General features: G+C 42.5%; 1 protein-coding gene across 1 annotated transcript in view; it reads right to left on the reverse strand.

The window, feature by feature from the left end:
* Positions 1–24,652, reverse strand: part of LOC134203871 (uncharacterized) — a 68,115-nt gene that overhangs the window by 39,659 nt on the left and 3,804 nt on the right. The window lies entirely within an intron of this gene.

Consider the following 24,652-nt stretch of genomic DNA (forward strand, 5'->3'; position numbering starts at 1 on the left):
CGGAGGAATTGCTGGAGAAACTTCCGGAGGAATTCCTGGAGGAACTTCCGGAGGAATTCCTGGAGGAACTTGCGGAGGAATTCCTGGAGGAACTTTCGGAGGAATTCCTGGAGGAACTTCCGGAGAAATTCCTGGAGGAATTCCCGGAGGAACTTCTAGAGGAATTCCTGGAGTATTTTCCGGAGAAATTCCTGAAATTTTTATCAGAGCAGTTTCAAGTTCAATCAGAATACTTTGAGCTCCTGATTTGTTTTCATGATGTTTGAGCAGCCCGCTCTCTATGTTTCACCCCTGAATCCGGCCCTGGTTGAAATTTCAGAAAGTCAATTTCAAATTCAAACAGAGTTCTTTGAGATGCTGATGTGTTTTCATGAAGTTTGAGCAGTCGCATGCCCTGTTTCATAGCAATTGGTGATGGCCCCTGCCTTCCCCATTATTACTCCTAAATCCGGCCCTGGTTGAAATTTCAAAAAGTCAATTTCCATTTGAAACAGATTTCTTTGAGCTCCTGATGTGTTTCCATGAAGTTTGAGCAGTCGCATGCCCAGTTTCATTGCTTTTGGTGACATGGCCCTTGCTCTTCCCATTTGGACCCCTGAATCCGGCCCTGGTCAAAATTTCAGAAGGTCAATTTCAAATTCAAACAGATTTCTTTGTGCTCCAGATGTGTTTTCATGAAGTTTGAGCAGTCGCATGCCCAGTTTCATTGCAATTGGGGATATGGCCCTTGCTCTCCCCATTTAGACCCCTGAAGCCGGCCCTGGTCAAAATTTCAGAAAATCAATTTCAAATTCAAACAGAGTTCTTTGAGCTCCTGATGTGTTTTCATGAAGTTTGAGCAGTCGCATGCCCTGTTTCATTGCAATTGGTGATATGGCCCCTGGTCACCCCCATTTCGACCCCTAAATCCGGCCCTGATATAAATTTCAGAAGGTCAATTTCAATTGAAAATCAAATATTTAAAACTCCTGATATGTAAAATTTGTGCAGCCGCATGCTCATGCAAATTTCATTGTAATTGAATTTTTAGCCCATACTCTACCATTGTAACCCCTGAATGCGGACCTGAATTCAGTCAATCCTGCCCTACTCAAATGGTGAAAACATCGGAATCGACTAAAAATCTTTACAAATATCTTTTTGGGTTGGTTTGATGGGTGATTTGATAAATTTTGGGCATGAACACGTCCAGAATATTGAAGAGATGTTTGAATTATAGAAAAACACCCCGCGCACACTTATTTTTAGCAATAACTCGGACCTGAACAAAAATTTTATTTGAAAATGTATTAGAGCAAAAAAATAGCTATTCCCATTGAGCACAAACGAAACCGCGAGGAATTCCGACGATCAGGTGCTGAATGCGAGCCATTTGAAAAAAATTCGTTCGTCCCGGGTCTTAGAGGGTTAATCAAGATGAGCCTCTTCCATAGAACCTACCCCCTAGATTCCAATAATATTCTCGTGGCGAGTGCAGAAGTGTTCTTGATTTACAATGTGGCGAGTGACTGCATCTTTTATCAATTCCCTTACATCTACGGTAGCTCGAAAGGACGTGGCCAGCGCCGTTTGTTAACCCTCCTAGAGCTTTTGAACTGAGCACATTGAGGTGCTCAGCGCAAATCCCATGTCCTAGCCACTGGCTCTCTATGCAATTGCGATTGTGCTGGTAAAACACGGAGTAGCAACTACGACATGTAAGGTTATCATGCTCATGCTCTACTTTGTTAATGCAGTTTTCTTCTCATAAGACAAGAACCTCGACTAATTCTATTCGCTTTTGAAGCGAAACATCGTGATTTCGCATAAATTAAAACTCAAGCATAATCCATTTCCTCAAATTTGCGAGCAAGTTATCCAAAACATTTGGACTCCAATATTAAGATCTGGGCAGGGATCTGGGTATTATTTAACCACCATGGTTGGAGATACATTCAATATTATTCCTGATATTCGATATTAGCTGCACCAAGTTGGGGTCTCCAGTTAGCCTTGCGAGCAAAAACGTAGGATTGCCACTCCGGAGATGGCGAGTTCGATTCTCAGTCCCAGTCTAGGATGTTTTCGAGTGGGAAACATGCCCGATTACCTGGACATAGTGTATCCATTGTACTTGCCACACAAGATACATACTCATGTAATGGCGAGCATAGAAAAACATAGAATTAATAACTGAGGAAATGCTTATAGAATACGAAGCTGAAATGCAGAGCCATAGATGGGATATCACAATTGCTAAACATGACTGTATTTACCAATTTGAAATCAAGGCTCTTCAAAAGCGTCATTGCGGCATCCACAACTTCAATATTACTTTCTTACAACGTGCCTTTGCAGTTTTTTAATTCGCATTTTTTTATCCGGTGGTTCAGCAGAATCGTGGACATTAGAACGCTAGTAGCACCGTATTCATCAATTTTATCAAACCATGCTACAATAAACTGAATTTGGCCGATTATTCTGCATTATGTTGTAGTGTGTGTTTTGTTTTATCACCAACATCGATTTGGCACTTATGGTACTGGGACTTTGGCTGCTAGGCTGAGGTAAACTAGATATTTGATACGTGACCAGGTGAGTCATTGGTAATCTTTCTTAGATTACGCAAGTGAATTGAGCAAGTCGCTTGACTTGAACGTCTAAACTCCTCCGTTCAACTCACTTGCACGAAAAGAAAGTTGAACATGTTCAACCTTTGGTAAGTCAAATGAGTTTTACTGAAATGATCAAAATACTTGCCTTGTCAAAACCTCGGTTAAAACATGGCATGATACTTTAGGATCAACGCCTCATTGTTGTTTCCTCAGAAACTTGCTTTGTGTTTTCTAGTGCTTTTAACACACCATTGAGTTTTTCGTCATCAAACCATTTCAACTATGAACGGACCTTTCAAATCGCCCACGACATGTTTTGAACTGTGTTCTCGCTCGCAAACCTTCAGCTATTCAATTTATCTGGCTGTCATCATAACTCGCATATCATTCCAACTTTACTTGGCGGTCTTCCCAACACGCCATTACGGCTCTCAAAACACGTAAAAAATCTCAACTTTTCTTGGCGGTCTACCTAACACGACATTTCAGTTCTTTCACACGCAAATCACTCAAGCTTCACTTGGCGAGCTTACCAATACGCCATTATGGTCCTTAAAACACGCTTATCATCAACCGTCTAAGATGAGTTAAGTAACTCCATGTAATTCCACCAATTATTTCGATATCTTCGCAGATACGTATTTCGACCACAACTGTGTGGTCGTCTTCAGTCGTACTTCACTCGACGACGCTAATCATTTTACTTTGCTTGGCGGTATTCAAAACACGCAAGTCATTTCATCTTTACTTGGCTATTCACTAAACACGCCATTGCGGTACTAAAACACGCAAATTCTTTCATCTTTACTTGGCGGTTCTTCAAACATGCCACAGCAGTTCTTGACACACGCAAATTATTTCATCTCTACTTGGTGGTCTTCCCAACACGTCATAGCGGCCCTCAAAAAAATCATCTTTACTAGGCGGTGCTCCAAACACGCCATTGCGGACCTCAAAACTCGCAAATCATTCCATCTTTATTTGGCGGTCCTCTAAACACGTTATTGTGGTCCTCAAACTCGCCAGTCATTTAAATTTTCTTGGCGGTCCTACAAACACGCCATTGCGGTCCTCAAAACTCGCAAAACAATTCATCTTTTCTTGGTGGTCCTCCAAACTTGCCATTGCGGTCCTCAAAACTCGTCAATCATTTCATCTTTTCTTGGCGGTCCTCCAAACACGCCATCCATTGCGGTCCTCAAAACTCGCAAATCAATTCTTCTTTTCTTGGTGGTCCTCCAAACTCGCCATTGCGGTCCTCAAAACTCGCCAATCATTTCATCTTTTCTTGGCGGTCCTCCAAACACGCCATTGCGGTCCTCAAAACTCGCAAAACAATTCATCTTTTCCTTGGCGGTCCTCCAAACTCGCCATTGCGGTCCCCAAAACTCGCCAATCATTTAATCTTTTCTTGGCGGTCCTCCAAACACGCCATTGCGGTCCTCAAAACTCGCAAAACAATTCATCTTTTCTTGGCGGTCCTCCAAACTCGCCATTGCGGTCCTCAAAGCTCGCCAATCATTTCATCTTCTCTTGGCGGTCCTCCAAACACGCCATTGCGGTCCTCAAAACTCGCAAAACAATTCATCTTTTTCTTGGCGGTCCTCCAAACTCGCCATTGCGGCCCTCAAAACTCGCCAATCATTTCATCTTTTCTTGGCGGTCCTCAAAACTCGCAAAACAATTCATCTTTTTCTTGGCGGTCCTCTAAACTCGCCATTGCGGTCCTCAAAACTCGCCAATCATTTCATCTTTTCTTGGCGGTCCTCCAAACACGCCATTGCGGTCCTCAAAACTCGCAAAACAATTCATCTTTTCTTGGCGGTCCTCCAAACTCGCCATTGCGGTCCTCAAAACTCGCCAATCATTTCATATTTTCTTGGCGGTCCTCCAAACACGCCATTGCCCATTGCGGTACTCAAGACACGCAAACAATTTCAATTCTTCTCCGTTTAACTTACTTACGCAACCGCGTCTCTCCCAATTTGGAGCACCGGTCCCCACGTAAACACTGCAAAAAGCAAACATCCTTCTTGGTTCAGGAATTTACCTTTTCGTCTGAGATTTCGCAGTGGGTGATTTCCATGACGCAGTATTTTTATCAGGCACATTAGTATTAACATTACTCCACTTGATACTAACAAAAAATGAGCAGTAAAACCTGCCACTGTCGCCAAATGTGTAGCTTGCTGCTGCGCCTGCGCCAGGAAATCACCCATTGCGCATTATTGCACTCGGCGAAGGTATCGCCTTACTCGGATCACTGTTGGACTCTGACTGAGGGAGAACGATGCTTGGCTGCTTGCTTGTCACCAACACCAAGACGGCATAAGGCCTCTTACGGTGTCATTCATAATGGCTACCCTGCGGCTCACCAACACAATCTTACAATTACCCACCTCCTCACTGCGAATAGCACCGATCACATTAGATTTATTATGAAAAACCAAACCTGACCACCATTCCACAAGAAAAAGTATCAGAACTAAGTTTGAACCTAAACCTACTTATTGTCAAAATAATCGAATCATTTAGTGCACATTTGGCGTCGATTCAATGAAAATAAAACTAAGTGAAAAAATTTCCTCTTCCTACCGCGCATGCCAACGACGTCGTCGGTTGCTCGTCGTCGGCAGCGTCGTATGCAAGCAGTCATTGATCATTACCTATCGCAGCAGGCAGTGATGTCAACATGAAATCCTGTGAAATCATAGTGAAAACATGTAAAATATCGAAAAAATAATACATCTCTCTCCAACCTGTTATCTATTAATGTCATAATTATATCTTCATTATTCTACTTTGGAACGTCTTGAAAAATTAAAAAGAAAACGCAGTAAATTTCAATTATGCTATTGGTGTGTTTGAACAGCTGGCAACAATGTCACGATATGTGAACATAAACAGCTGGGTGGTGCGGATAGAATCGGTTTGGTTGTCAAACTGAAGCCAAAATTTTCTATGGTCCAATGCACCGAGTTCATCATTGACGTTTGAGACGGGCGCTGTTTACTAAGAATGAATACTTTTTCATTCATCGAGTTCATGCAAGTGTTCATTTTTAGTAAACAGCGCCCGTCTCAAACGTCATTGTGTTCATTCGGTGCATTGGACCATTGTGCCGGAGCCAAACATTGAAGATTGTGGTTATGTTCGTTTCTGATCTAATATTGAGAAGTATTGTTATTATTTGGGGAAAAAATAAAAACAAACTTAGTTTGAGTTTTGTATTCTTTGTAACTAATATTCTCACATTAGTTTTCGAGTGGAAAACTAGTAGGAATGCAACTAAAAAGCACTCGTTACGAAATTTAACGAGATTCAGCAGCTGATTTGAGCATAAATGTATGTAAACAATCGTAAAGTCATGTAGAGTCTAGCGCATTTGTGCGCCCTCATGCAGCGTGGAAAGAGAAATTAGAAGAGCGGGAAATGTTTGACAGCCAAGTAACTGCAAAATAATTTTGTTAATGGGAGTGATTTCAAAATATCCCTCTACTCGCTTGAGCGCAGAAAAGCGGCTCTATCCGCAGCACCCAGATAAACAGCTAGCATCATGAAAAAAAAAAAACATAAATATCAACGTAAATCAAAGCTAATCTGTTGATTTTCGGACACATTTTGTTAGTTTATGTCATAGTTAAACTGTATTGAGTAATCCTGCGTACAACTCAGACTGAAATCGTTCACATTAATGCAATGTTTACAATAGTCGGATGTTAACAAAACAAGTGGTTATTTTTGTCTGCCTTGTAGATTGGTAGGTGTTGGTAGTCAAGTTTCTCACGACTACTAATCTTAAGTTGATGATTTTTATGGTACAACCACAAAGAGATTGGAGTGCCACCGCAAGTCACCATAAACAGCATATAATATAGAGTGGTATACAACAGGGCTGTCTCGCCCCACACAAGCTCGAGATTACCAAAATGCAATCATTGTTGGATAAAGTGGTTCAACACTTCGGGGTCTCCAGCCAATCTTCGCATGCAGTCATACAAAATGCTGATACTAGTAGTTACGCCGCGCAAGAGAATTCATCATCGCCAACGCGTTCAAAGATTATTCTAAATATTCACGCTTGACTACCAGAAAGTAAATCGCTGTTTGTTTCCAACATAGCCAGCGATGTGACAGAAGATGAAGTGAAAGTAATAGTAAACGAAACAATTGGAGCAAATGATGTCATATCGTTGAAATGTTTGATCTCGCCGTGGAAGGAAAAATCGTCCCTGGATTAAGTGTCGTACAAAGTGACGGTTAAAGCGAAGCATTCAACATCACTTTAAATACAGCTGGCCAGAGGGAATTTACTGTCGGGAGTTTGAGGAACGTTCCATTTAAACCTGGCGACTTGTACGCAATTTTAATTAGTTATTTTGTAGAATATAATCTCTAATATGTTTTGCTAGCCATATCTGTTGTGAATAATTGTTGGTTCGATTTCATGTTAAATTTGTTAAAATTTTTGTTTTCATATTGCGTCATTCCACATTACATTATACATACATACACATCATTGGGGCTTCATTAGCCTGTTGATTTGAAGAATAAATAAATAAATAAATAAATAAATAGTAATAGCTTGTTAATACCGGAACAATCGGGATACCGGGAGGGTCACTCCTGCGAAACCGCTTTGAACTTGGTATTAGCTAAATGGAAAGAAAGCATAGAGCGTAAAGATACGATTGTTGCTGTGTTCTTGGATCTGAAACGCGCTTTTGAGGCAATTTCTAGGCTCTTATTGTTGAAAACTATAGAGCGCTTTGGAATTTCGGGTTCTGCATACAATTGGTTTAAAAGCTATTTGTCTGACAGAACTCAACGGACTGCTTTTAACACCCAAAAGGCCAAGCTCTTTGAGAAAGCGATTTTTGATTTTGAAAAAATCATAACTTTTTTATTTTTTGTCCAATCTTGATGAAATTTTGACACAAGGTCCAATTTTTATTCTAGTTTTGGCTACATACTGAGTTTTTTGTAATTTCTGGATGGTTCCGGAATTATTCCAGATTCCCTTGGGGTACCAGCAAACTGGTGTTTGGGGTATTTCGCCAGTTACTCAATTTTTCACCATGGAACCCATATCATACAGTATAAAACAATATTGCCACACTAATAACGAGTCTCATAGCGATTTTTCCGAAAGTAAGTCTTCCATACGGACATCCCCAGGAAGCTTCCAAATGTCCTCAGGGAACCTGTAATGGGGACAATTTCGATTTTGCTCCGAAACATGTCGTGCGACGGCTCTTTCTTCACAATTTTTCATGAATATACTCGTTGTTGTTATAAAAGTGGTCTATGGTCAATTTGGCCACTCTTGTGACGCCCGGAATGCCCCCAGGGAACCTGTAAAGGGGATAATTTCGATTTTGCTCCGAAACATGTCGTGCGACGGCTCTTTCTTCACAATTTTTCATGAATATACTCGCTGTTGTTATAGAGGTGGTCTATGGTCAGTTTGGCCACTCTTGTGACGCCCGGAATGCCCCAAGGGAACCTGTAAAGGGGACAATTTCTATTTTGCTCCGAAACATGTCGTGCGACGGCTCTTTCTTCACATTTTTTCATGAATATACTCGTTGTTGTTATAAAAGTGGTCTATGGTCAGTTTGGCCACTCTTGTGACGCCCGGAATGCCCCCAGGGAACCTGTAAAGGGGACAATTTCGATTTTGCTCCGAAACATGTCGTGCGACGGCTCTTTCTTCACAATTTTCCATGAATATACTCGCTGTTGTTATAAAAGTGGTATATGGTCAGTTTGGCCACTCTTGTGACGCCCGGAATGCCCCCAGGGAACCTGTAAAGGGGACAATTTCGATTTTGCTCCAAAACATGTCGTGTGACGGCTCTTTCTTCACAATTTTTCATGAATATTCTCGCTGTTGTTATAAAAGTGGTCTATGGTCAATTTGGCCACTCTTGTGACGCCCGGAATGCCCTTAGGGAACCTGTAAAGGGGACAATTTCGATTTTGCTCCGAAACATGTCGTGTGACGACTCTTTTTTCACAATTTTTCATGAATATACTCGCTGTTGTTATAAAAGTGGTCTATGGTCAATTTGGCCACTCTTGTAATGCCCGAGATGCCCCCAGGGAACCTGTGAAGGGGATAATTTCGATTTTGCTCCGAAACATGTCGTGCGACGGCTCTTTCTTCACAATTTTTCATGAATATACTCGCTGTTGTTATAAAAGTGGTCTATGGCCAGTTTGGCCACTCTTGTGACGCCCGGAATGCCCTTAGGGAACCTGTAAAGGGGACAATTTCGATTTTGCTCCGAAACATGTCGTGTGACGACTCTTTTTTCACAATTTTTCATGAATATACTCGCTGTTGTTATAAAAGTGGTCGAGGGACGATAATTGGTATCACTCCTTGCAGCAGCTTACGTATTTGTGTATAGCATTAACCTATCAATCATCTCCTCGTCGAAAAACACCAAAAATGCTTTTTTAGGTGAACTTATCTTACTTAAACTTAGATTGAAACTTTTGTCACGTTCAAGTTTTGCATCATTTTTACGAACTTTGGAAAGTTGCTTTGTTGACTACTTAAAATCTTCTGATTTGTTAAAAAATGTCGTTTCATCCTCTTCGTATGCAAACGGATGCTCTTCAAAAAGCTCTTCGTCGCTGTTTAGATCACAGACGAATTCGTCGACAACAGAATTCACGTTGACTAGATCCGTCTCCAATGTGCTCTACATTTTTACAACAGGTCAATCTCAATATCGCTTGACAACTGGATTTAAAAATTTTATCGATACGAAGAAAAGCAAGATTTAAAATTCAGATAAAAACAAGCCCTTTTGCATCTATATACTGTCGCAACCGGCTTCTATTTGCAAAAGGCTGTAAATGATATATCGCCGAATACTTTGTGTTTCATCGATGCCCACATAATACAATACAATGGGATTATAGAATTCCAAGAATTTTTACGATGACAGTCATTGATTTTGATGCGGCACCAGTCAAAAGAGGAACAAATAGAAACAGGCTTCGCTATAATTCACGCTTGACATCGTGAGTATATATGAAAGCAAGTAGAATTACGGTATTCGTTAGAATGTTAAGAGTAAAATCACAGCCAATGGCTGATTATTTCATAGTTACAAGTGATGGGAGTTTTGAAAAAGTAATGAAGCATTCTGTCATTTCTATCTGATATTCCGTATATTGTCCCTTACGATATCCTACTAGCCCTTCGCTGCTTGCAGTAGCCTCGGAGTAATCTAAATGTGCACACATAGAAATAGTTTAAAGAACTAGTGAAGCTGTCTTGAAGTCGGAGGAAAAGTAAATTTTCAACCAGGACTTAGGAGCTGTTCACAAATTACGTAACGCAAAAATCCGAGTTTTTTACCCCCTCCCTCCCCCTCGTAACAAAAAGTAACAATTTTGGTACCCCCTCCCTCCCCCACTTAACGCGTAACTGTAAAAAATTTAAAGGCAGATTTTTTTCCTTCTCTGAAGCATTTGGGTTTTGGTATTTTTTTAACACTGTTAGAATAGGGACGGCACATGATCAAATCAAGGATATCAAGAATGCAGCTAGTAGAAACGAAAATAGAATTTGCGATCATAACCATTTAGATAGTTTTGTGGAATTGTGGTGTCGAGAAATCCAACGTCCTTTTAGTATTTTTACACATATCAGTCCCGCTATGTCGCCAATATACGATAACGATAAACAGCAATTACTTCAATCAGTGATTAAAAAATAGACATTCAAATAAATTTGTATTCGCGTTATGCGTAACATTTGGTAGCACCCACCCCCTCTCCCACCTTTTAGTGTAACAAAGTATAACGCAAGTTGGACCTTCCCCCCCGCCAAAAGCGTTACGTAATTTGAGAACAGACCCTTACTGGGGAATCTGAGAAGCAGAATTATGATGTTTCAGATATTCAAGAAAAAAACAGAACTGTGTGAAAGTTTATTGAAAATAATGATGGCATTCATACATACATATATTTTTTTTTTCTTAACACGGTAATCACTTTGACGTAGTGTGTTACGGTTTACGATATATCGTATTTAGTCCTCGCTACCAACAGCAGTCTCAGAAATAAAACATAATTAATGTTACCCTGCAGATAATTGAAAGACTCGAATTTCGAATCCCGTTGGAGGATAAACTGCTTGCAACGGAAGCACCTTTTCAAGCAATTAGTTAAAAAACTCGATGCCTGTATCCGCTGAATTGACTGCTGGAAAATCGAGTTGGGGCTACGTACTAACTTTTCATGAACTTGAACATATTATTACAACATTTGTTTTTCAGTCTATGTTACATATTACAGAATATTGTATATTTGGACAACATATTTTATTCCTGTGAGTCTTTTTCAAATAAATTATGTACTTGTACTTGTACATTCTATAGCTGGAAGGTTCGAATAAAATCGATTTGTCGAGTATCGCGTATTTGTGCGCCCTCATGCAACATGAAAAGATAAATCCTAAGAGCGAGAAATTTTTGACAACTAAATAACTGCAAAATATTTTTGCTCTGGGAATATTTTCAAAATACCCCTTCACTCGCTTGAGATCAAAAAGACGACTCTTTCAGCAGCACCCAGGTCTATAGTACATTTTTTTCAGTAGCAGACTTGACACGAGAAATTGTTTTTTTCGCCATAGCACCTTTCGCCTCAGTTGACGACATGTTTCGGAGCAAGATGTCCCATTTAAATGTTCCTTGGGAGCATTCCGGGTGTCACAAGAGTGGCCAAACTGTCCAATGACCATTTTTGTAAGAACAGCGAGTATATTCATAACAAATTGTGAAGAAAGAGTCGTCGCGTGTTATGTTTCGGAGCAAAATCGAAATTGTCCCCTTTACAGGTTTCTTGGGGGCATTCCGGGCGTCACGAGAGCAGCCAAACTGACCAATGGCCACTTCTATAACAACAGCGAGTATACTCATGAAAAATTGTGAAGAAAGAGACGTCGCACGACATGTTTCGGAGCAAAATCGAAATTGTCCCCTTTACATGTTCCCTGGGGCCATTCCGGGCGTCACAAGAGTGGCCAAACTGACCATAGACCACTTTTATAACACAGCGAGTGTTCATGAAAATTGTGAAAAAGAGCCGTCGCACGACATATTTCGGAGCAAAACCGGAATTATCCCCTGTACAGGTTCTTTGGGGGCATTCCGGGCGTCACCAGAGTGGCCAAACTGACCATAGACCACTTTTATAACAACAGCGAGTATATGCATGGAAAATTGTGAAGAAAGAGCCGTCCCACGACATGTTTCTGGAGCAAAATCGAAATTGTCCCTTTACAGGTTCCCTGGCGGCATTCCGGGCGTCACAAGAGTGGCTAAACTGACCATTGACCACTTTTATAACAACAGCGAGTATATTCATGAAAAATTATGAAGAAAGAGCCGTCGCACGACATGTTTCGGAGCAAATCGAAATTGTCCCCATTACAGGTTCCCTGGGGACATTTGGAAGCTTCCTTGGGATGTCCGTATGGAAGACTTACTTTCGGAAAAATCGCTATGAGACTCGTTATTAGTGTGGCAATATTGTTTTATACTGTTTGATATGGGTTCCATGGAGAAAAATTGAGTAACTGGCGAAATACCCCAAACACCAGTTTGCTGGTACCCCAAGGGAATCTGGAATAATTCCGGAACCATCCAGAAATTCCGAAAAACTCATTGTGCAGCCAAAACTAGAATAAAAATTGGACCTTGTGTCAAAATTTCATCAAGATTGGACAAAAAACAAAAAAGTAATGATTTTTTTCAAAATCAAAAATCGCTTTCTCAAAGAGCTTGGCCTTTTGGGTGTTAATGATTCTGTATCTAATCCCGTGGAGAACACCCTCGGAGTGCCACAGGGAAGTGTATTGGGCCCCCTTTTGTTTATTATGTATATAAATGACATGCGACGGGTTTTACGTTTTTGTGATATAAACTTATTCGCAGATGATACTGTGTTATTCATTGCAGCTAGAGACTTAGAAGATGCGATTGAACGCTTGAATGAAGACTTGCATTCTTTAAGTAGATGGTTGAAGTACAAACAGTTGGAATTGAATAATAGTAAAACGAAGTATATGATTATTTCGCGAAATCGTTCAATAGATAATGTCTATGTGAAAATTGATGACGAGACACTTGATCGCGTAAGGGAAATTAAATATCTTGACGTGATTATTGACGATAAATTGAAATTTTACCAACATATTGACAATGTCATCAAGAAAATAGTCAAGAAGTATGGAATCCTCTATCAACTGAGAAACGAATTAAATATTGCTAGCAAAATACAGCTGTACAAAGCAATCATCTCCCCTCACTTGGACTTTTGTCCTTCCATGTTGTTTTTAGCAAATCAGACACAAATATCGAGATTGCAGCGTTTGGAGAATAAGATTATGCGTTTGATTTTGAGATGTAGCAGATTCACTTCCTCAACTTTTTGTTGGATGCTTTGCAGTGGCTCTCGGTGAAGCAAAAGAATTGTGTATTTGACAATGGTGTTCATTTTTAAAGTAATTAACGGATTGCTGCCTCGATATTTGTGTGATCGAATTGAAAGAGGAAGTGACATTCATAGATATAACACTAGAAGCGCGGAAGATATAAGAACACCGTTCTTTTTGCATGGAGCTTCACAAAATTCTTTGTTTTTTAAAGGTATCAATTATTTCAATTCGATGCCTACACATATCAAACGATGCAACTACATTATTATCACAGTTCAAGAGACTTTGTGTTTCACACGTAAAAGCTGCCTTTTAAGCAGCCACTTAGTTGACTTTTTATAATTCAATAATTTTGTATCTTGACGAAGTTTGACCTATGGATTTTTTGTTTGGAAATTATATTTTTTATTTATTGAGGCACTGATGAACTATTTTGTTCGCCTCGATGATGATGATGGATTTTATATATATTGACGTAATTGTAATTTGACTTTTTTTGTGTAGTCTACAAAAGTTTGAGTCTCGCGCGCGCAAAGCAGATATGGATGATTTTTAAAATTTATGTACAGACTTGCGCATTTTCAACTGTTTGAATGATTCTTCGGATTAGTAATGGGCTACCTGGTAGAGTTATGTTCCCGTGGTTGATACCGAAACTTTTGATATCGACGGAGCGGTAACATAAGTTTTGGTTTTGTTGACGACTTAGATTATTAATTTTATTGATGCCTATGAGTGACAAACGTTTAGTGGGCTTGTATAAACATGAAACGCGATTCTTGGTGGAACTTTTGAAATCTGTGCGAGAGGTATCACAAGTTTTGCATTTTAGGATAAACTCGAAGTATCACTACCGATGCTTATGAGAATCTGTAGATGAAAACAACAGTTTTTCTTAATTTACATTTTTGCTGGATAGTAATGGAAAGTTATGTAATTCATATCTGTGATGGTAATCAGATCGTTTTTGTTTTTTGCAAATCTGATTAAATTGTTATATCAAATTCAATTTATTATCTTGAAGATAAATCGTCTAGCTCAAACCTTTGTAGGGGTATGTGGCGGGACCATCATCATCATCATCATCAAAGGCACGATTGCCCGTAAGCATGACTTGTCAGATTAAAACTCTTCTGATTCTTTATTGATTGAAGGTTTATGTAGAATATTGAAATAATGTTATGACAATGAGATGATCATACTGAATCGAAAGAATGATAAACGCCTGGGACCGTATCGAACGAAATTGAAATCTGTGGCTATTTTTTCTGGCCTTCTTCTAACGCTCACTGTGGGCTGGTTCTAACAGTGTACGTATTCACGATAAAAAACTTGTTGCTGCTCAACGCATACTGCTTGCTTCGCATCACGTGCTTACAAACATGTTGTACATTGCTTTTCCACGAACTACTATAATCGTTCTGTAGTGAATGAGTTGCTCTTTAATTACACTGGATTCTGTTTTTACACGATTTAAATTTTCTCAATTTGCACCCATCCTGGATTTGTAACGCATATTAAATATCATGTGATTTTTGTTTGAATTATTTAGGATTTTTGAAACATGTTGCAATGATTTTGGTGGCAAATTGAAGTCACGCGATCAAAAATAAGAGCGGAAAATGTCGTGTAAAAACAGAATTCTGTGTAAGTAATTATGAATTTCGTTTACCTTTAACACGCGTTAGGAAGACTTTCTACTTTTTTGCAAGGAAACTGCTTGTACCACTTCAAAATTCATCAATGCATTCCGAAATTGACCTCCTGTTTGGTACTCGGTTTTTAATTTTATGTTCCTGTAGTTGCATTGTTTTCTGATGGGACTCGCAACTATATGAGCGAGGGGCCTAAAATAATATATAAATTTGAAAATAATTTCCCGATTTTAACGAAATTCCCCAACTATTTTTCTTTGAACAATGTTATGACATATTGCAAAATCATAACGTTATGTAGATTGATGCGATAAATTCGTAGATTTTGTATCAACCTCCCACCGTCAGATTGCTAATGTCATTCCTGTTCGCGTGACTAACATCTAAGTTACTTCGACCTGTGATACTAATTATCTTTAATATCTTTTAATTGAGTGCTCCGTTGCACAAAGTGTGGTGGAAACCCCTGTCATGGGAGCCTCCTAAGGCCATGGGCTTGCAACACATTTTTTCAGGGTCGTTTTAAACAAAGATTCTCCCGGATAATCTTACCTGTTCTGGCTCTATATTTGGTGACAAGGCGGACGATTTACAACAAAATGGCGGAAACAAGATTTTCTTAACGTGGAAGACATTCAGGGCTTAAAGGCCATACAAAATAACAAAATAACTATTTTAGTTTAAAACTTCGGATCTGATTTAATTTTTCATTCTTTTTGGTTTTATTTTACTTTTTTGAGCTCACCGTTGCCGTTCGTTGAGGTCGACTTGCAGTAACTCCATCGTCGTAAGAGCGTCCTTCTCGTGGGCTTCTTCTTGTTTTTCTTCTTCTTTCTTCAGCTTCTTCTTCTTATTCTTTCTTTTCTTATCAGTTCTTCATTATTCCCACACTTAACAAGGGAACTGGTAATGTTCGTGTGTCACTATGGCCTTTTGTAGCGTCGGCCAGTGTTCCTTGCCCGGGGAGTGGTACCGAAACGCGCATGCACAATATCCACCAGGATCGGACGAGTGGGCTTACCCCGGAAAATGTCTTCCACTTCAGATAGTTTCTCCTACTTTGGTTAGTGCAAAGTGGACTTCACGAGAGACAAACTTTGAGTGCACTATTGTCTCTGAATTATTTGTGGTGGATGTTTTTAACCATGACCGTAGTCTTGATTTTTATTTGATTTATAATTTTAGTTTTGGTTTTAATCACACTGTTTAATGTCCTTGTAGTATTTAAGTTTTAAACAGTTTTTAGTTAGGTGATCTTTTACGTTTTTAGCACCACTAACTTTCACGGAACTAGGCGATTAGGTTTTATAACGTCCCAACCGCGGACACACTACCGTCACTCCTCCGGGCGAATAATTATACAAGAGGGCTTTCTTAGTCAGTTGAGCATTTTTATATCCTTCTCCTCATGACTTTGCATATTTTCTTAAGATCTTGGATGACGAGGACGACGATGATGTGACGGCACGATGATCGACGAACGATGACAGGTGACATACGAAGACTTAATAATATGGTTGATGCCCTATTCTACTCTAGTCGTTTACTCCGACAAAACTGGCTGCATGCTTAGCCTTACAAATGAAAAGTCCCTAACACTTGTTTCCGAGTAAATTGAAAAATAAATAAATAAACTATGAAATAAATATGGAATGTAAATAAAAAATCTAGACAAATATCTAAATAAATAAATAAATAAATAAATAAATAAATAAATAAATAAATAAATAAATAAATAAATAAATAAATGGAAAAATAAATGAATAAATCTAGTAAACTACGGTCGGAGTAAACACAAATGAAAACAAAATATTTATATACAATAAAGACATCAACCAGAAGACTACTAAACGCAAAATAAACATCACTCAAACACTACGGAAGTGGAGACAGACATTTATTTCACATTTAGACATTTAATTTTTCAAGACGGCACAAAACATAAATAACAATTTAACAGGGCTAAACCACTAACTGGCCTTGCCACCAAATATATAATTGTGACCCAAAAGTGGTTGGTCACAATCTTCCCGGAATCGGGGTAAAAAAAAACAAAGTGTTTTTTTTCATCCTGAACTGCCTCCACGAGATGCGACTACTGCTCTACCAGAACCAGTTACAGTTCATCGAATGATTTTTCGTGGGGACCAGAGGAGCTCTTTTCGATGAATTGTTTGGTTCTAGTACAGTGAGCCTGTCCATCAGATGCGACTACTGCTCTACCAGATTCAGTTCCAATTTCTTCAATGATTTGTCGTGGAATCCAGAGGAACTCTTTTCAAAAAAATTGTATGAATCTGGTAGAGTGAGTCTGTCCACCGTTTTCGCGGGCAGCACCAGGGAACCGTCAAAATCAGAGGAATAGTGGATTTGCAGATAGTTCGTTGCTCAGATTGGGAAGAATGTCTATTTTGAGTGTGGTTTTTGGTGCGTCAGAATAAATACGTTCATTGGCTACAGTCTCCGTTGTTGAGTTTAATCACAGATCAGATTTTTATTTATATATTTAATTTTACTATCTCAGAGACTAAACTTTCTGCAACGTCTCTTTCAACAATCACCGTCACAAGATGTATCTTGGACACAAAACACTTATTATACTAACTCTGTCAATCAATTTCATTCAAAACAAATCATTCATAAACCCCAAACTCAATCACACAACCAATCACGCTCTCAATTATTCACAATGTTACGACTACTGCCTTATCAATGCTAGGTTTTCGAGCTCTTTTAAAATTATGGTAGGGTACCCTATAACTAATATGTCATCTCCCCACTCTTTTAAGAAAGAGTGAGTATGACTTAGCTATTTAATAATGAATATCGGTAACTCATTTCAATATTTCTTTAAACTCGCTTGTTTTCACAAGAGAAAAAAGGCTGAAATAATGATGAATACCGATATTCTTTTTTCCGTGTGTCCATTCGGATGTCGGACACGGATGGGGCTGCGTGCATACTTTGCACACCCCTGCATTTTGTTTTTAATCTGTCAATAAACTCAACGACGTCGATGACAACACAACAAAGTAAACTGAAGGCAAAACAATCTGAAGAATGTTGGAATATTGGCTGATGGTAGGTATTTATATACATTTATTTTGTGTTTCTTTTTGCTTTTTTTCAGGTAAACTTGCGGGGGAGGCATATGAAAACAAAAACAAACAGAGAGGACAAACATTACTGCAAGTGAAAGTGTAAATAAACATTAATGATACGGTGATGTTGTTTGTTTACTTTTTGTAGTACTATGATTTGAACAAATTGAGTTCACTACTGTGTTTTTAACCTTTTTATCCTGGTTTTAGGTGCACGGCCGGCCAAATTCCAATGTTTTTACCGCTCATGTCCTCTAGTTCGTATGATGACGAACCTAGCTTCTTCTTCACACGACAGGGAAGGAATTGGGGCCCGTATTTCGCATTGTATTTTTCTGCGGCATTCGACAACTTCATGTTTTTGCGATAAACAAGTTGGCCTTCCACGAACGACTTCGAAAAGTGTCTGTGGCGAAGATTATAGTGCCGAAGAGAGATTTGATGAGCTTTTTCAAGGTTCTTGGCAACTATGTCGTACGTTCGAGTGAACATTTCTTTTCTACGCTCATTCTGTTCCTCTGGAGAAAGCTTATCGTCGTGCCTGGCAAGTTTGTGATCAGATCCTACTTCTGAAAGTTCGTGGCCATGTGTGATGAAGTAAGGCGTGAAACCGGTAGAACCATGAATGCTAGTGTTTAGCAACATTTCAATTTCCGCGGTGCGTGTGTCCCAGAGTTGTTGATCGTCTTTTACATAAGTGCGAATCGCAGCATTGATCGTTCGATTGACTCTCTCCACGGGATTCGCCTGCGAATGGTACCGTGAATTGAGCCAATGATTGATCCCAAACTTCTTCAACAACTCTTTAAACTCTCGGGATACAAAGCAGCTCCCATTGTCGGTAATTATTACCTCAGGAGCAGAGTTTCGCAGAAACCATTGATCCCTTAAAATGGAACAAAGACTTGAGCTACTGATGTTTCTCACCGGCTGTATCAGTGTCCACTTGGAGAAGTAGTCGTTTATCACGAGGATATGCTGATTACGGCAAATGCTGGGTAAAGCGTACCATTGGTACTTCGCGTACCTGAAGGAATAAAATAGACCCCATCTCGCGGTCCTTAGCCTCTTACCCAGCAACTCCTATCCCTACCTCCCCGCGGTGCTGGCCGGGATACGAGCAACCTTAGGGAAGATCGGGTAACCAACCCCGGTGGGAACTATGGTCGTATGCTGACAGGGAAGGGGGTTTGCTCCTTCCGGAGGTGCAAATCTTATTGAGCGTCTGTTCTCCATGTCAGGATCGGCTCACAACAGCGTCTGTTCTCCATGTTAGGGCGGCTGATCATCGTCCGAGTGCCAGCGAGGGACTCTAAAATGAAACTGTGCACCATGGTCCACCGGAAATAAGGAGGAATGGTCCTCCGGAAATTTAGGGGGTTTGGTGTCAGGCCCTGCAAGCCAGCCTTTAAAAATCATAAGCAACGAACAATCAACAAGAGAGTACGGACCGGAACCATCGGCGAAGACCACTGCGACGAAAAGGGACTAGCGATTGGAAACTCGGTTCGTGGAACTGCAAATCTCTCAACTTCATCGGGAGCACACGCATACTCGCCGATGTGCTCAAGGACCGTGGATTCGGCATCGTAGCGCTGCAGGAGGTTTGTTGGAAGGGATCAATGGTGCGAACGTTTAGAGGTAATCATACCATCTACCAGAGCTGCGGCAGCACACACGAGCTGGGAACAGCTTTCATAGTGATGGGCGACATGCAAAGGCGCGTGATCGGGTGGTGGCCGATCAACGAGAGAATGTGCAGGTTGAGGATCAAAGGCCGGTTCTTCAACTTCAGCATAATCAACGTCCATAGCCCACACTCCGGAAGCACTGATGATGATAAGGACGCATTCTACGCGCAGCTGGAACGTGAGTACGACAGCTGCCCAAGCCACGACGTCAAAATCATCATAGGAGATTTGAACGCTCAGGTTGGCCAAGAGGAGGAGTTTAGTCCGACTATTGGAAAGTTCAGCGCTCACCGGCTGACGAACGAAAACGGCCTACGACTAATTGATTTCGCCGCCTCCAAGAATATGGCCATTCGCAGCACCTACTTCCAACACAGCCTCCCGTATCGGTACACCTGGAGATCGCCACTGCAGACAGAATCACAAATCGACCACGTTCTGATTGATGGACGGCACTTCTCCGACATTATCGACGTCAGGACATATCGTGGCGCTAACATCGACTCTGACCACTATCTGGTAATGGTTAAACTGCGCCCAAAACTATCCGTCATCAACAATGTTCGGTACCGACGACCGCCGCGGTACGACCTAGAGCGACTGAAGCAACCTGATGTCGCCACTGCATACGCGCAGCATCTCGAGGCAGCGTTGCCGGAAGAGGGTGAGCCTGATGGGGCCCCTCTTGAGGACTGCTGGAATACAGTCAAAGCAGCCATTAACGACGCAGCGGAGAACAACGTCGGGTATATGGGTCGAAGTCGACGGAACGATTGGTTCGACGAAGAGTGTAGACAGATTCTGGAGGAGAAGGACGCAGCGCGGGCGGTCGCGCTGCAGCAAGGTACCCGGCAGAACGTGGAACGTTATAGACGGAAGCGGAGACAGCAGACCCGCCTTTGCAGGAGAAGAAACGCCGCCTGGAAGAAGCGGAGTGAGAGGAGATGGAACAGCTGTGCGGTTCTCAAGATACACGCAAGTTCTATCAGAAGCTCAACGCATCCCGCAAAGGCTTCGTGCCGCGAGCCGAAATGTGCCGGGATAAGGATGGGAGCATCTTGACGGACGAACGTGTGGTGATCGAAAGGTGGAAGCAGCACTACGAGGAACATCTGAATGGCGCTGAGAGTACAGGCAATGAAAGTCAAGGCAGCGGAGGAGATGACTACGTCAGTTCAGCGGACGATGGAAGCCAACCAGCCCCCACCTTGAGGGAAGTTAAGGATGCCATTCAACAGCTAAAGACCAATAAAGCAGCTGGTAAGGATGGTATCGGAGCTGAGCTCATCAAGATGGGCCCGGAAAAGCTGGCCACTTGCCTGCACAAACTGATAGTCAGAATCTGGGAAAACGAACAGCTACCGGAGGAGTGGAAGGAAGGATTATATGCCCCATCTACAAGAAAGGCGACAAACTGGAGTGTGAGAACTTTCGAGCGATCACCATCCTTAATGCCGCCTACAAAGTGATATCCCAGATCATCTTCCGTCGTCTGTCACCATTTGTGAACGAGTTCGTGGGAAGTTATCAAGCCGGCTTCGTTGACGGCCGCTCGACAACGGACCAGATCTTTACTGTACGGCAAATCCTTCAAAAATGCCGTGAATACCAGGTCCCAACGCACCATCTGTTCGTTGATTTCAAGGCGGCATACGACAGTATAGACCGCGTAGAGCTATGGAAAATTATGGACGAGAACAGCTTCCCTGGGAAGCTTACCAGACTGATCAAAGCAACGGTGGATGGTGTGCAAAACTGTGTGAAGATCTCGGGCGAACACTCCAGTTCGTTCGAATCGCGCCGGGGACTAAGACAAGGTGATGGACTTTCGTGCCTGTTGTTCAACATTGCGCTAGAAGGTGTCATGCGGAGAGCCGGGTGTAACAGCCGGGGTACGATTTTCAACAGATCCAGTCAATTTATTTGCTTCGCGGATGACATGGACATTGTCGGCCGAACATTTGCAAAGGTGGCTGAACTGTACACCCGCCTGAAACGTGAAGCAACAAAAGTTGGACTGGTGGTGAATGCGTCAAAGACAAAGTACATGCTTGTGGGTGGAACCGAGCGCGACAGGGTCCGCCTGAGAAGCAGTGTTACGATAGACGGGGATACCTTCGAGGTGGTCGAGGAATTCGTCTACCTCGGATCCTTGCTAACGGCTGACAACAACGTTAGTCGTGAAATACGAAGGCGCATCATCTGTGGAAGTCGGGCCTACTACGGGCTCCAGAAGAAACTGCGGTCGAAAAAGATTCGCCACCGCACCAAATGTGTCATGTACAAGACGTTAATAAGACCGGTAGTCCTCTACGGACATGAAACATGGACAATGCTCGAGGAGGACTTGCAAGCACTCGGAGTATTCGAGAGACGGGTGCTTAGGACCATCTTTGGCGGTGTACAAGAAGACGGTGTGTGGCGGCGAAGAATGAACCATGAGCTCGCCCAGCTCTACGGCGAACCCAGTATCCAGAAGGTAGCTAAAGCCGGAAGGGTACGATGGGCAGGGCATGTTGCAAGAATGCCGGACAGCAACCCTGCAAAGATGGTGTTCGCTTCCGATCCGGCAGGTACGAGACGACGTGGAGCGCAGCGAGCGAGATGGGCAGACCAGGTGCAGAACGACTTGGCGAGCGTGGGACGTATTCGAGGATGGAGAGATGCGGCCTCGAACCGTGTATTGTGGCGTCAAATTGTTGATTCAGTGTTATCTGTATAGATGTAGACTAAATAAATGAAATGAAATGAATGAATGGTCCTCCGGAAATTTAGGGGGTTTGGTGTCAGGCCCTGCAAGCCAGCCTTTAAAAATCATAAGCAACGAACAATCAACAAGAGAGTACGGACCGGAACCATCGGCGAAGACCACTGCGACGAAAAGGGACTAGCGATTGGAAACTCGGTTCGTGGAACTGCAAATCTCTCAACTTCATCGGGAGCACACGCATACTCGCCGATGTGCTCAAGGACCGTGGATTCGGCATCGTAGCGCTGCAGGAGGTTTGTTGGAAGGGATCAATGGTGCGAACGTTTAGAGGTAATCATACCATCTACCAGAGCTGCGGCAACACACACGAGCTGGGAACAGCTTTCATAGTGATGGGCGATATGCAAAGGCGCGTGATCGGGTGGTGGCCGATCAATGAAAGAATGTGCAGGTTGAGGATCAAAGGCCGGTTCTTCAACTTCAGCATAATCAACGTCCATAGCCCACACTCCGGAAGCACTGATGATGATAAGGACGCATTCTACGCGCAGCTGGAACGTGGGTACGACAGCTGCCCAGGCCACGACGTCAAAATCATCATAGGAGATTTGAACGCTCAGGTTGGCCAAGAGGAGGAGTTTAGACCGACTATTGGAAAGTTCAGCGCTCACCGGCTGACGAACGAAAACGGCCTACGACTAATTGATTTCGCCGCCTCCAAGAATATGGCCATTCGTAGCACCTACTTCCAACACAGCCTCCCGTATCGGTACACCTGGAGATCACCACTGCAGACAGAATCACAAATCGACCACGTTCTGATTGATGGACGGCACTTCTCCGACATTATCGACGTCAGGACATATCGTGGCGCTAACATCGACTCTGACCACTATCTGGTGATGGTTAAACTGCGCCCAAAACTATCCGTCATCAACAATGTTCGGTACCGACGACCGCCGCGGTACGATCTAGAGCGACTGAAGCAACCTGATGTCGCCACTGCATACGCGCAGCATCTCGAGGCAGCGTTGCCGGAAGAGGGTGAGCTCGATGGGGCCCCTCTTGAGGACTGCTGGAATACAGTTAAAGCAGCCATTAACGATGCAGCGGAGAACAACGTCGGGTATAAGGAACAAAGTAGACGGAACGATTGGTTCGACGAAGAGTGCAGACAAATTCTGGAGGAGAAGGACGCAGCGCGGGCGGTCGCGCTGCAGCAAGGTACCCGGCAGAACGTGGAACGTTATAGACGGAAGCGGAGACAGCAGACCCGCCTTTTCAGGAGAAGAAACGCCGCCTGGAAGAAGCGGAGTGCGAGGAGATGGACCAGCTGTGCCGTTCTCAAGATACACGCAAGTTCTATCAGAAGCTCAACGCATCCCGCAAAGGCTTCGTGCCGCGAGCCGAAATGTGCCGGGATAAGGATGGGAGCATCTTGACGGACGAACGTGTGGTGATCGAAAGGTGGAAGCAGCACTACGAGGAACATCTGAATGGCGCTGAGAGTACAGGCAGTGAAAGTCAAGGCAGCGGAGGAGATGACTACGTCAGTTCAGCGGACGATGGAAGCCAACCAGCCCCCACCTTGAGGGAAGTTAAGGATGCCATTCAACAGCCAAAGACCAATAAATCAGCTGGTAAGGATGGTATCGGAGCTGAGCTCATCAAGATGGGCCCGGAAAAGCTGGCCACTTGCCTGCACAAACTGATAGTCAGAATCTGGGAAACCGAACAGCTACCGGAGGAGTGGAAGGAAGGGGTTATATGCCCCATCTACAAGAAAGGCGACAAACTGGAGTGTGAGAACTTTCGAGCGATCACCATCCTTAATGCCGCCTACAAAGTGATATCCCAGATCATCTTCCGTCGTCTGTCACCATTAGTGAACGAGTTCGTGGGAAGTTATCAAGCCGGCTTCGTTGACGGCCGCTCGACAACGGACCAGATCTTTACTGTACGGCAAATCCTTCAAAAATGCCGTGAATACCAGGTCCCAACGCACCATCTGTTCGTTGATTTCAAGGCGGCATACGACAGTATAGACCGCGTAGAGCTATGGAAAATTATGGACGAGAACAGCTTCCCTGGGAAGCTTACCAGACTGATCAAAGCAACGGTGGATGGTGTGCAAAACTGTGTGAAGATTTCGGCGAACACTCCAGTTCGTTCGAATCGCGCCGAGGACTAAGACAAGGTGATGGACTTTCGTGCCTGTTGTTCAACATTGCGCTAGAAGGTGTCATGCGGAGAGCCGGGTGTAACAGCCGGGGTACGATTTTCAACAGATCCAGTCAATTTATTTGCTTCGCGGATGACATGGACATTGTCGGCCGAACATTTGCAAAGGTGGCAGAACTGTACACCCGCCTGAAACGTGAAGCAACAAAAGTTGGACTGGTGGTGAATGCGTCAAAGACAAAGTACATGCTTGTG

This window comes from Armigeres subalbatus, unplaced genomic scaffold (genome assembly GCF_024139115.2).
Source record: "Armigeres subalbatus isolate Guangzhou_Male unplaced genomic scaffold, GZ_Asu_2 Contig276, whole genome shotgun sequence".
NCBI lineage: Eukaryota > Metazoa > Arthropoda > Insecta > Diptera > Culicidae > Armigeres > Armigeres subalbatus.